The sequence below is a fragment of the Anopheles cruzii genome, chromosome 3, assembly GCF_943734635.1.
Source record: "Anopheles cruzii chromosome 3, idAnoCruzAS_RS32_06, whole genome shotgun sequence".
Classification (NCBI taxonomy): Eukaryota; Metazoa; Arthropoda; class Insecta; order Diptera; family Culicidae; genus Anopheles; species Anopheles cruzii.
Genome location: NC_069145.1, coordinates 34592099 through 34604481, shown reverse-complemented (window position 1 = coordinate 34604481; position 12383 = coordinate 34592099). Strand labels below are relative to the sequence as shown.

The window sequence follows — 12383 nt, the reverse complement described above, 5'->3', positions numbered from 1 at the left end:
TGAAGCATCGCAAAACCATTCGAGAAATGCTTCTTGGACAGCCCCAAAGGAAGTCGGTTTTGTATCAGATTGTCCTTGGCGATACAAAATGATAGTTTTAGAGAACCCAAGGCAAAAAAAAAATGACTTTCACCAGGTGAAGCTGGTCCATCCATTACTAGTCCTAATTGTCTCATGTGACAGACGGTGGTCAGTGTATGATCGATATTGAAGCTATGGTGTTCCATGCTCCTACCTGAACCAGGTGAAACGGTAAATTCCTATTGCTACTGGCAAACAAATTGAAGATTTTAACATTGCATTAATGGATAAACGACAGGAATAAGCCCAAAGATACGGTTAAGCCATATTAACGGCGCATAACGCTAAACTCATGAAAAACGCAATAGAAACTCTTAATTGTATTGTATTCTTAATTGTATGTTCTTAATGGTACGCTGTTCTGGACAATGATGTGAACAGCTTGAAACCTGAACTAAGCTTAGTTTCGCTAGCCATTGACTAACCAGTCGGCAGTCGTAAATAGTTACGATAAATGTAGAGAGAAACTAGTAGAGAGAGACTTACTTACGAAGCTTAGCTTGTGCACAATTTACTTGCTTATACGCTTGCACAATTTACTTGCTATATCTTAGCAGAGAGTTTGTTTGAATGATGTCAAAATAATTGCCTCTTGATGGAATACACGTTTGTGTTGGACCTTTGACACACTCTCATTTTCTTAGTTACACCCAGATGCCTAATGGAGACACAGTTGTTCTACGGTGCTCCTGGAAGAGAAGATAAAGTTGTATACAGGGTGAATATAAAAAAATGCAACAAACTTCAGACTGCTGTCATTTCGAAACCTCCCATACTACAGCTGTCAGATTTTTACCAGTGACAGTTCATTATATTGTTTATAAGCGTGCAAAAGCATTTTGGTGGGAATTTTACAGAAAAAAAGTTATTCGTGATGGAACTCAACCGTAACAGTATGATTTCATTATATTTGGCTGGAAAACCACAAGTGGCTATCTTTAGAGCCCTCCAGCATTTAAATGTCAATAAATCTTTTGTGTCTCGTACCATCGCTCGTTACAGTGATACTGGTGGCGTAGCCTGACGTCAAGGAAGTGGACGAAAAAAAACAGCAACATCACCAGAAATGGTTCGAAAAGTGAAGCAGCGACTTCATCGTAATCCGTGTCGCAGTGACCGAAAAATGGTTCGTGCGCTGAACATATCGCAGTATGCCATTCGGCAAATATTGCAAAATGAGCTTGAACTAAAGCCATTGAAGTTCCAAAAAGTGCAAGATCTTACCGATACACCAAAAAAAGTTACACTCGAAAGAGCCAAAGACTTGCTTCGCTTGGCCGCAAGTGGTGAACTGGCGAATTCGGTTTTCTCCGATGAGAAACCATTCGTTATCCAGCAGTTTGTAAACAAATAAAATGATCGTGTTTACTTGCCAGAGAGGCCAGCTGAAAATTTACACCTTCGGTTGGCCACCAGAACTCAAGTGCCGACCATGGTGGGGGTGTGGGCCGCCATAACAGCCGATGGTCGCTATCCGCTCGTATTAATCGACCGTGGCGTCAAAATAAATGCCGAATATTATCGCAAAATATTCTGAAGAGTGTATTGGAGCCTAGGGCACGCAAACAATTCGGTCGCAGACCTTGGACATTCCAACAGGACTCAGCACCATCGCAATCAGCACGCGCCACCCAAGAATGGTTAAAAAATGAGGTTCCTCGCTTCATTTCCACCGCACAATGGCCACCAAAATCTCCGGATGCCAATCCGTTGGACTATTGTGCCTGGGGTATTTTCGAATGCAAGGTTTGAACTGAAAAATACCAAACTTTCGATCACCTCAAGCAAACGCTTCGCCGAGAATGGGACAAAATACCGCAGAGCCACTTGCGGGCAGCGTGTAACGGTTTCATTGGCCGTTTGAAGGCCATAATTCGTGCCAAAGGTGGCCAATTCGAACAAACCTAATTTGTTCTAAAATTTTATGAAATTTCCGACATTTTTAGCTTTCATTCAATAAAATTGAATCAAAAATGAAAAAAATATGGCGTTTTACTTTGTTGCATTTTTTTATATTCACCCTGTACTTTAGCATAGAAACAGCCAATGCTCCAGTTCGAGCTTGATCTCAGTTCAGTCATTTGCAGGACCTACATTCTAGAGTTGGTATTTTCAGTTACTTCATTCAGAGACAATGCTTACAGTTTCTTCTCTTGGTTGAATCGGATTGACTTAAAGAGAGACTGAGGACCTCCACCCAGAGTCTCTATAATGTAATACCCCCATAAAGAGACGAATGTAGCCTGATGGCTCAACGTCCCTATTAATCAATAACAACTACAGCAAACACTACACCATTTTGAAAGAGAATTGACAGCACACAGTATCTCTCCACATCTCTGTAAACATTTGGTAACCATCATGTTGCGTGCCCGATGCGCAAATATTCGCCTAACGATCGCATCGGAAAGCTGCGCGCGATGTTGAGTACCATTAGCCCTCAAAGCCACCGGAAATCTGTTGCTTCACTGTGCGGGTCAATTATAACACCAGCAGGAGCATTACGAGCATGCTTCCCATTACGATGTGCCTCCGCCGGTACCGGTGAGACTGGTGAGAAGTGAATTTGAACACTAATTAATTGAATGTTCAGCTTACAACTTCTAACATGGATCATTAACGGGCGCTGAATCGGAATCGGACCCCGAAAATGGCCACCGTCGGCTAGTCAGGCTGTGAATCGACCGCCGCTTTAGACAGTTTGGCCAGAGGTTCCAGGGGCTTAGGAAATCCCAACCTGCCACCGAATTGGTCTTTCTCCCATTCATTAGCCCATCATAAGCTACCTGTTGGCCGCGGGATGACAGCTCTTTCCGTTGTCGCTTCCTACCGGCCAGATCGTGCCACCAGGTTATGTTTCCTGATTACCGGAACAGGGCCCGGGCTTGGCGCACAATGTGATTAGAACGAAATCTAATTAATTATCGGTGAATTACTTCCTTCGCTGACCTGGCGGCGCTTCTCACGGATGCCCCACGGCGATGGGCGGCACTAAAAAGGCGGCCCGACTTCAGACGCTCGACACACGGCCACGGGTTAGAGCAGAGACCGCGGCGAGTGCTCGTAAACGTGTAAGTAAGTTGTTGTTAAATTGGTCGTCGAAACTGATCACTCTAGATGGTCCCGCAACATGGGGAAATCGAACATCTGGAAATGAAACAACCGACCACCGCTACGTTACCGGAAGCGTTTGCGAAGCGTTTCCCGGTAAATTAATAACAATTAAGCATTTTCTCAGGCACGTTTTTGGCGCTTTTCGCGCGCGCTTAGGTCGGGGCGGCGGATCTCATTACCATGTTGGCGGCTTCGAGCGAACGTGTGATCGTAAACTTCTAGGACCTGGAAAGCCACAGCCCGAGACGGTCCGAGCCAAGCGCCATACGATCAAAACTAATTAAAGCAGCAGAATATGCGGCCAGCGAGCGATAAACCCGAATCAACCGGATCAACCTGCCCATCCTGCCCGTATGGCTTTGTACGAGGAAGCCACCCCGACTTTGGCCCGGGAAGCGCCCAACAAAGGCTAATTACCTTCATTACCTCCGAAGCTCAGTGCGCAAAGTGAGACGATTACGCTCGGCGCAGCGCCCACGTCGATGCCCTCCGTTTGCATTGGCCACGCACTGCAAAATCCGGCCGCACTGAGGGCCTTCGGGGCACGCCCGCGTCCAGGCTGCGCGCCCCGATGGACGGACATTATCGTGCCATAGTCGTAAAATTTCGTATTCATGACCAACGGCGGCTCGGCGGCTCGGCGGCGGCCTAATCTAATGGGTTTCGGTTTTATGCTTTCAATGTTTGTCTTTCTCGGATCGCAGCGAAGGTGGCCGCCCGCGAAAAGCTCACCCCTTGGGCAGCCTAATATTTTAATAAAGCCATTAAACAATTGCCTCCGCGGAGTACAATTGCGAGCTCCGATTGCCCGTGCCTTGGAGCCACCACATCTTGGTTCGGTTACGGTGCGCTGATCGTAAAACCATTCACTCGGACTCGGAAGCTCTTCCCGACGTTCCCAGCACGGAAATGGAGTGCCCAAATGATAGTGACGGGACGGGCACTTGGAATGGAAATTTGTTTCAACCGCCAGCCGGCCGGTCGGTTTGCATAGGGTCCGGGAGCGGGAGTGGTCGGTTTCGGGGTTCCTGGGTTCCCCGATACGATTTGAATACGATTCCGTGATTCCGATCCGGCTTTATGAGCAATGGTTTCACATCGATAAAGCATCCAGCAGGGGCGGAGGTCGTTAAAACACCACCGAAAACTCTGGACTCCGGGAGTCACGCACACGCACCTCTCCCATTGCGCAGCACAGCCACAAAGGAAATAAAATTCGGAGCGCGGAAATTAATGGGCCGATTGGAGAGAAATTGATAACATTCCGTGGCCCGCGGATCCTTTTTTCCCGGGAGAAGGGGGGTTGGCAGCAACAATAATGGGAATGGAATGGATCGTTTTTCGGGTTTTTAGGTTTTAGGGCCGCGCGGAGGGATCACCATAACTCCGGGCGAGCGATGAGCGATTGCCACCGGCCGCCGGCCGCCGAAGTTCGCCCTCCGAAAGCAGGAAGTCGTTAGCGCGGCCCAACTCGCGGCAGCAGCATTCGCGCGTATTATACTGCGTCGTGAAAGGGCTTCCTGGAAAAGCTACAAATTGCGGCATAATTAATGAGCAACCCGGGCTGCGATAACAAACCCGGCCACTTGCTAGCAGCAGGGAAAACCTACGCCAAGGATCAAGGAATGCAGTTAAGCTCAGGCAGAGGTGAATTCCAGCGATGTTAATTAGACAGGATACGCGCGGGAAATGTTCTCCATGTTGGCCGACCCCCCCAGCCAGCCAATCTTGAAGCAGCGTGTTGAAGGACGGTAATTTTTCACGTTTCAAGCCAAGGATTTTTTGCGCGCGGCTCGCTTTGTCGAACCTCCGGAAGCCATGTCGGATGTGGAGCTGATAGCTACGCAGCAGACGACACTTGCGCCACAGGGAAGTTCTCCAGGGATAGTTCTAGTTCTAGGGAACAGCTACAGTGTATGTTTGGATAACTATAATCCTTTTGTTTATTGAAAAGTCAAACAAAACTGAAGCTTGGCTAGGTGTGTTTAAAAATGGTGATAGTCCGACACGTTCTTGAATTAGTCCTTAAATCCATACGCTGCACAGAGTAATCATCAGTTCCAAACTCTTCTAGCACATTAAAATACTTGGAAGCTCGTATACAGCAGGAACCTTAAGTTGCCTTTTTATTGCATAGTCAGAGCTCTACTGTGATCGGTTAACCTTGACTGATACCTTGTACAACATTATTTGTTGACATGGCCTAGGCTGACAGTCTCGGAATATCGAATAAGTAATTGTAAGTAATCGTAGTGTCGATATACACTCAGTACAGCCTTCAGATATAATTGTTCTGAAACCAAGTCTGCAGATCTGAATTACATGTGATATTCTCAATTATTCGATGTTTCAAAAAGCTCCTAATTTTCCAATTGTTACCAAGTCTGGGCATTGTGGTGGACAGTATAAAATCATCGTAGTTCTAGAGGTACTGTTTGACTGTTCTGCCTTGTGGATTGGTGTATCGTGCTGATCGTCTTAACTAATAAAGGTTTTCCTTCATGCATGGTATTTTTTCATCAAATTTCGGCAATCAAGTGGTAGGCTTTCGTCTTTCGACTTCGACAAATCCCAATTAAAGTGCAGGGAACGTGTAATGAGCATCTCAACAACAATCTTTATCTTTTTTTTACTCTTAAAGAACGGACTGAGCCGTATTTATTAAACCTATATTTAGTTATATCGACATAACATAAACTTAAATCTAAGTACCATGAAAGATACAGGTGGCGTGGTATTTCCTCCAACGCGCAAACGCCTCATCCATTCATCCCTTCCCTTCCCTTCCCTTCACATCTTCAGCTATTAATATAAAAAACTCAACTAAAACAGGCCAACCAACAGGAGGATAATTAATCAATGAAAATCAATTGACTTAGTCATTCTAATGCAGGCGTGCAAATTCATCTAAGTTTGCAAATGGCTTTAACAGTACACAAGATTAAATCAAATCTTTGTTTCAAAGGTTATCTTCAAGGTTAGCTTAGAAGGTTAAACTAATGCATAACATCTTTCAAAAGCGGTTGAAACAGCAACTAAACACACATTTCTTAACATAATGCAATGTTCAGACAACGATTAATATCTTGTCAAAAATTAAAAAAAAATACATTCAGCTGCGAACGAGTTAGTAAGACCATTGAAGTACCGTTTTTGGTTTAAGTATAATGTCCGCTATTTTGGAGGTTCTCGCGAAGAACTTGCCCCAGATACCACCGAACTACCGAACTCATCTCGAAGGATGTCACCAAAGATAACGAATTTCGGTTGTGGATTTGGTCCTCAACTCGGCCACAACCATTCTCTCTCTGTCTCTATCTCTTTGGAAGCCGTCCCTGGATACGTTCATATTGTTTTTCCCGAGATAATTGACATAAATTCTAACGAAATCTGATCTTTGCTTCGCATCTTATGGACATAAGATCTGCGCTAACGATCGCCTCATTTGGTCAGTAGCTCGCCCCGCCGACGGGCGGTGATGGTGGTAAAAATATTCAAACTATCCACAAGCCCTCGGGGCCGAAAGTTGGCGAAATCATCGAAACTGGCACTGGCGGTGGATAAGGAAGGAAACGAGAACGGGAACGCGAACCCACATCTCGCTGACACCACGCGGGCTTTGAGGTGGAAAATTTATTCATTCACAAAACAAACTCTCCCATTCATTAGGCGGAACAAACGGGACGAGCTCCTGTACGAGCCGCGCTGCCGGGCATCAGATTGCCGCGGCCCGTAGGATACGTGAAACCGGTTCGGCTGGCAACGGACGCCGGGCGGGGCGGATTTGATGGCCTTCCGAGCCTGTCATCGGGCGGTAAACTAGTCCGTCAGCCAGTCATTCAAAAACGTTACCATCCAGCAGCAGCAGCAGCAAAATGGAGCAAGGCACGAACGAAACACAACTCCGCCGAAGGGGCAACGTAAGGTGTGTGATATTAATTTGCTTTTTTATCTCTATCTGTTCGGTTAATTTGTTTATATAAATACTTGTCCAAATTAAATCCGTCCCAGTCCGCTGGCGGCAATGAAGTCGACGAAGACGCCGAAGACGATGAGGACGAAGTCGGTGATGATGATGGTGCTGATAGGGTAAGCGATAAATGAGTGCTACCGAAGCGACATCCTCGAGTCTGGTGATCCTATCACGGCGGAGTCGCCGGAAGAAGATACCCCGATCTCGACCCAGACTGCTCTCGCAAATTATGCTATGAACTCACGCGAGGAGACGCCTAGGTCTCTACTATCGCGCTGCTCAATCGGCGCCGTTAAACCGAGCCCATCCGAAAGCCGGCTTGGCTCGGGACGCGTAGACGTCCGTCGTCATCCTCTGCTTCGCTTAAATATTTGAGCAGTCAAATCCAACCGTCGGTGAACCGATTGTTTCTGCGCTCACTTTCTTCACATTTAATTCGGCTGATCGATTAGGATCTCTGAATCCGCGATCCTCCCAGACTCGCGGGTTCTTCGGCTTTGGTCCTCGGTAGCAGTGTGCGGAGGCCGAGCCGCATCCGAACCGTGAAACAACAAACATTTCTGCAAATTGCAGCCGCTGCACAGCGCATCGTCAGCTGTGGCTTCGTGGCCGCGTCAACGCAACGAGATGTGAAGATGAGGGTTTTATTGCTCATTACGCAAACCGTAATTGCCATTACACGCATTCGCCCGGCGGCACCGCGAGCTCCGCGAGATGTCCCCCGGCAGATTGGCTGTGGCTGCGTGCCAGAGGAGCGCTAGTAATTTGATTTAATTAATTCTGAGAAATGAGTGATTTGTGTGCGATACGTTCTGCGGCCTGGCCCACGGTGGACACAACCCATCTCCGGCCGGCACTGCCGTCAGTAAGTGTTGCATTATCTGCAACAACGATAGTGCAAACCTGAATTTGTTAAAAATAGAATAAACTAATAATAAACAAATTTAGAATCAACAACTTGTTTACTGATGATGATGTAACAGATGGGCTGAAAATGAACATCGAACGAAGGAGCCAATTCTGTCAACAGCCGCAAAACGTTGTTGGCACAATTGTGAAACACGATGGCTCACCTCGGATAGCAACAAAACTATTCGAAACGGACAGGATATCTGAATCTATTGTTTCTCAACATCGTTTAGATGCCATAACTGAGTCTGGTTTCTTATAAGCAATCGACAGACCTCAACGTTTCCGTAGTGTAGCGGTTATCACGTCTGCTTCACACGCAGAAGGTCCCCGGTTCGAACCCGGGCGGAAACAAGTTCCTGTTCCTTTTTCATTTTTTAATTTGTTGTTTATTATATTAGGTTGGTAAAAAGGATCTCAATTATTTTGTCGGTAGATGGCTCTAGTGATCATTATCATTAGCTAAAGTATGAGTGAGTTACAGAGTATGAACAATGGAAGTCATTAAACATAAAATTCAGTTCATTTTACAATTTTTCTTTGTTAAAGGCGAAAATGCAAGCCAGGCCTCTGAAATTATAAATGCTGTTTATGGTGCCGATACTGCAGCAGCTAGTCACGAGCAATTTCGGTTTCGTCGATTCCGTTCAGGCGTTTTCAATGTCAAAGATGCACACTTCGCATAGGCAGCCCTGTGTCGCCGAAAATGTCGATAAAATCATAGAAACAATCGACAAGTTAGTAGACGCATCACCCAGGAGCTAAAAATCATCGAACAGTTTGAAGCGTGGTGAAACAACCGAAAACGGTGGTCGAACTAGGACCAACGGCCATTAAGGTTCTACTGCGTATTTGGTGGGATTTGAAAGGAATCATTTGTTATGAGTTGCTTCCGTATGACCAAACACTAAATTCAGATCTCTACTGTCAACACCTGTACTAACACGAGCTTAGTTGGGAAGTTTGAATTCATCCGCCACATAGCCTAGACTTGGCACCAGGCTAGGATTTTCGTATAGCTTCCTCAGTTATAAAAAAAACGGAGATCTAGAGAAGATTGCGAAAACCGATGGCTAGAGTTTTTCGTCAATTAAGACCAAGATTTCTATGAGCGAGGCATTATGAAGTTACCTTTAAAATGGCACGAAATTATACAACAAAACGGCGCATATTTTACCCAGCTCGGACCTACCGAAACATCTCAAAAAATGTTTTGAAATTCACGTATCAATAATGGTCTTCTTTATCCTAATATTTTCAAACAAAATAAGGAACTGTGTAAATTATTGCTCACGCTCGTGTGATTTATTACGTTCATTATTTGAATCAATTAAAATACGTTTGCATTATTCATCAAAGTTTTAGTAATACTTTCGGTCTTGGTTTTCAGCCGAATTCAGTCTGAAATCAGTTAAACAAATGGCGCTTAGTCTTAAATATTAATTGACATGATCAACGAATTTTTTATCCGTCGATTGTCATTTGGACGGTAGACTAGAGAAAACATAAAATCAGCTCGCAAAAACTTACATCCACCGATGGCGATATCAGCAAACTTCTTTGCGGTCAACACTGAAATCCTCAAAATGCTCCGCAGAAACACATCGCATCGTGTCGCAAATACATTGAATGCTCAGGTATACATATAGATTTGTTCCGAGCTGCTTTGCTTCAATCGACACCAGAGCGATGCCACGAGAACGAACCCGGGGACCAAGAACCGGGGACCCTCGCAACCCGATGGCCCCTGGCGAGCGTAATCTCCGGGATGGGTGAAGAAGTCCCGGCGACGACGACGGATTAGTGCGCTGAGCGTTATGGCGCATAATTATTTCTGATTCGAATATTATTATTCCGTCATCGTGGTAATCAGCCGACCGGCCATCGCGCATTGCCATTCACGTTTCGCAGCCGGCACAGCGGGACTGCTGCGCCGCTCCATCCGAGAGGGACACTATCGGCCCCGGAACGGATGAAGCGAATCCACGATAAAGAAAGCGAACCCTCGCGGGGCTCTGATGTCATTAGAACCCCGTCTTATCGTGTGGCTCGTCAGCCCTGGAGCCCTGAAGTACACGGCGGCGCAATATTAACCCCCCGGGCGGTCGGCTCGTGGCGCCCAGCTTCGGCTGGCCACGGTCCTGTCCGCCGCGCCGCGGGGTGAAATCACTGAAATCATCATGCTGTCATGGGTGTCGGCATGCGGTCGCATCGATTTTCGGCCCAGCGCGCATGAAGCGGCCGCCATTAATTCATAACTTCCTCGCCCGGTAATGAGCCCCACAGGCCCCGGGTTGATGGACGGTCGCGGGAGGCAACCGGGACCACCCCGTGGCGTGGTGTGGCGTGGCGGGGAATTAACGATCGCGGCAATCGTGGCCGCCGCGCGGGATTAATTGAACGTGCCGGGAAGCAATAATTCGCTGATTGTGGATAATCGTTGCGAATTAAGCGCCGTTAAATGGCGCACAGTAGCGAGAGCTGTAAGATATCCGTGGTTCCCGGTTTCGGTGCACGGAACCCGAGTGGTTCATTACGATGCAACGACCGACGCATGTTTCTCGATCCATTACGAGAAACGGATCCTTATTTGATCGGAGCTTGATTTTCAGTTTGATGCCAATATGCGTCGGTTTCATCAACCCAACGACAGTGTAATTAATTTGAATAATTCGTCAATATGTGATGTCCATTGCTTTCAGATAATGACAATGACAGGACAATGTTGCAATGGTCTTTCATTTCGGTTAGTTACTTCTTCCCTTTTACCTGAAGATCCTTTTTTAGTGTCTTTAAATGATTCAATGTGGTAATGTTGTCATGTTCCAACAATGTTTATGTGTCCCTCGGTGACAAAATTTTATCAGAACCACAAATGTTTTAATATCGTTCTAAATGCTTTTGCCGTCCAAGTTCTCCAAGAGCTGCTTGTTTATTGATTTATCATTATTAAAACGGACAGAGCTGTCTTAAGCACCACTTGGACTGGCCAAAAACACTGAAAGAAACCCTGTTTGGATTGATGTTTTGAAGACTCGGTACTCCATGGCCTGTTCCAAAACCAGTTTGAAGGAGTTTTCGGGAAACACTCAACTAGTCAAGTGAGTAGGGATACCTGGGAACTTCGAAGAACACACTTCGAATAGATTTCCTTGTTAGGGATTTTTTCCGCAACTTAAAACTAACACCGTCTCATAGTAGGTTTCGAGATCCGTGAGCGATTAGGAGTTGAACCGATTGGGTCGTTGCAAATTGGGCACTTTTCCAAATTCTGAACAAAAATACTGACACTTACCTTGGATCTTATATAGGTCAAGAAGACTATTCAACTATCAAGCAGCTATCTTGTGATATCTTCGCAGTACTCTGAAACGACTCGCCCTTGACCAACGTTTTGTTTTACCATTTTCGTTCATTTATTGTATATAGTTTTGTTTTCTTGTGTGTGTGTGTATGTCCTTTTTTTGTTTCGCGTTTTGAGTATTCTTACATTTCAAATCACCAGCACGTTCGCACCTAGACCTAGACACAAAAACCGCGTTCGCCTCGTCTTTTCTGTTTCGGCCGCGTTCCTGGGTTCTTCGCTTGTGGCTTCTTGTGCTAACTCTCTCTCTCTCTGTCTCTCTCCCTCTTGGCGCTTTACCGATCTCCGGCACTCCGGTTTCCGAATCGAATCCCCAAAGCCCATTCGCCCACCATCTCTCGATTGCTTATGCTATTGCGAGTCATTTTGGCGTCACCAGTACCACGGTCCTAGTCTCTCGTCCTTGCGCCGTTCGCCATCGGCGCTCATTAGGATTCCGGGGGGGGGGGTTCGGGTTTTTGTTTCTGTCCACCTCAGTGTCCGAATTAACCTTATTTGCCTTCCACTTAACGCCCGTTTGTTTCTCCAGCGATCAATCGCTCGGGGAGGGTCCCGACCCCGAAACAGTGTCTTTGCGACACCGGCACCGGCAGCTAAGTGCTCTGGCCGCCCCACCGGACTCCCTATTAGCGACTCTAATGGCGAGGGAAGCTGTCATATCAAAACGAACGCCTTGCCGAAGACTGAGGGCCCGACCGTTCCGAAACTAGCCTGTTCATCACACTCCTACCCCTATTTACACACACGCACGCACACACACACACACACACACTGGTCGATCACACCCTCGAACGCCTTTCGCGGACTCTCTGCGGACGTTATTTACAGAAAACAAAAGGGGAACAATTAAAACGCCACCGAGCCTGGGCCGAGGCTCCAGCCGGGGGCGAGGGGAGCAAATTGCCCAAAACCACGTTTCGCACCGAGCCAATATTTACAAAC

General features: G+C 46.5%; 1 non-coding gene across 1 annotated transcript; it reads left to right on the top strand.

Moving 5' to 3' along the window:
- The first annotated feature begins 8358 nt into the window (after positions 1–8358).
- Trnav-cac (transfer RNA valine (anticodon CAC)) lies at positions 8359–8431 on the top strand. Its single transcript has one exon. It is a non-coding gene; the product is annotated as a tRNA-Val (tRNA).
- The last annotated feature ends 3952 nt before the right edge of the window (positions 8432–12383 follow it).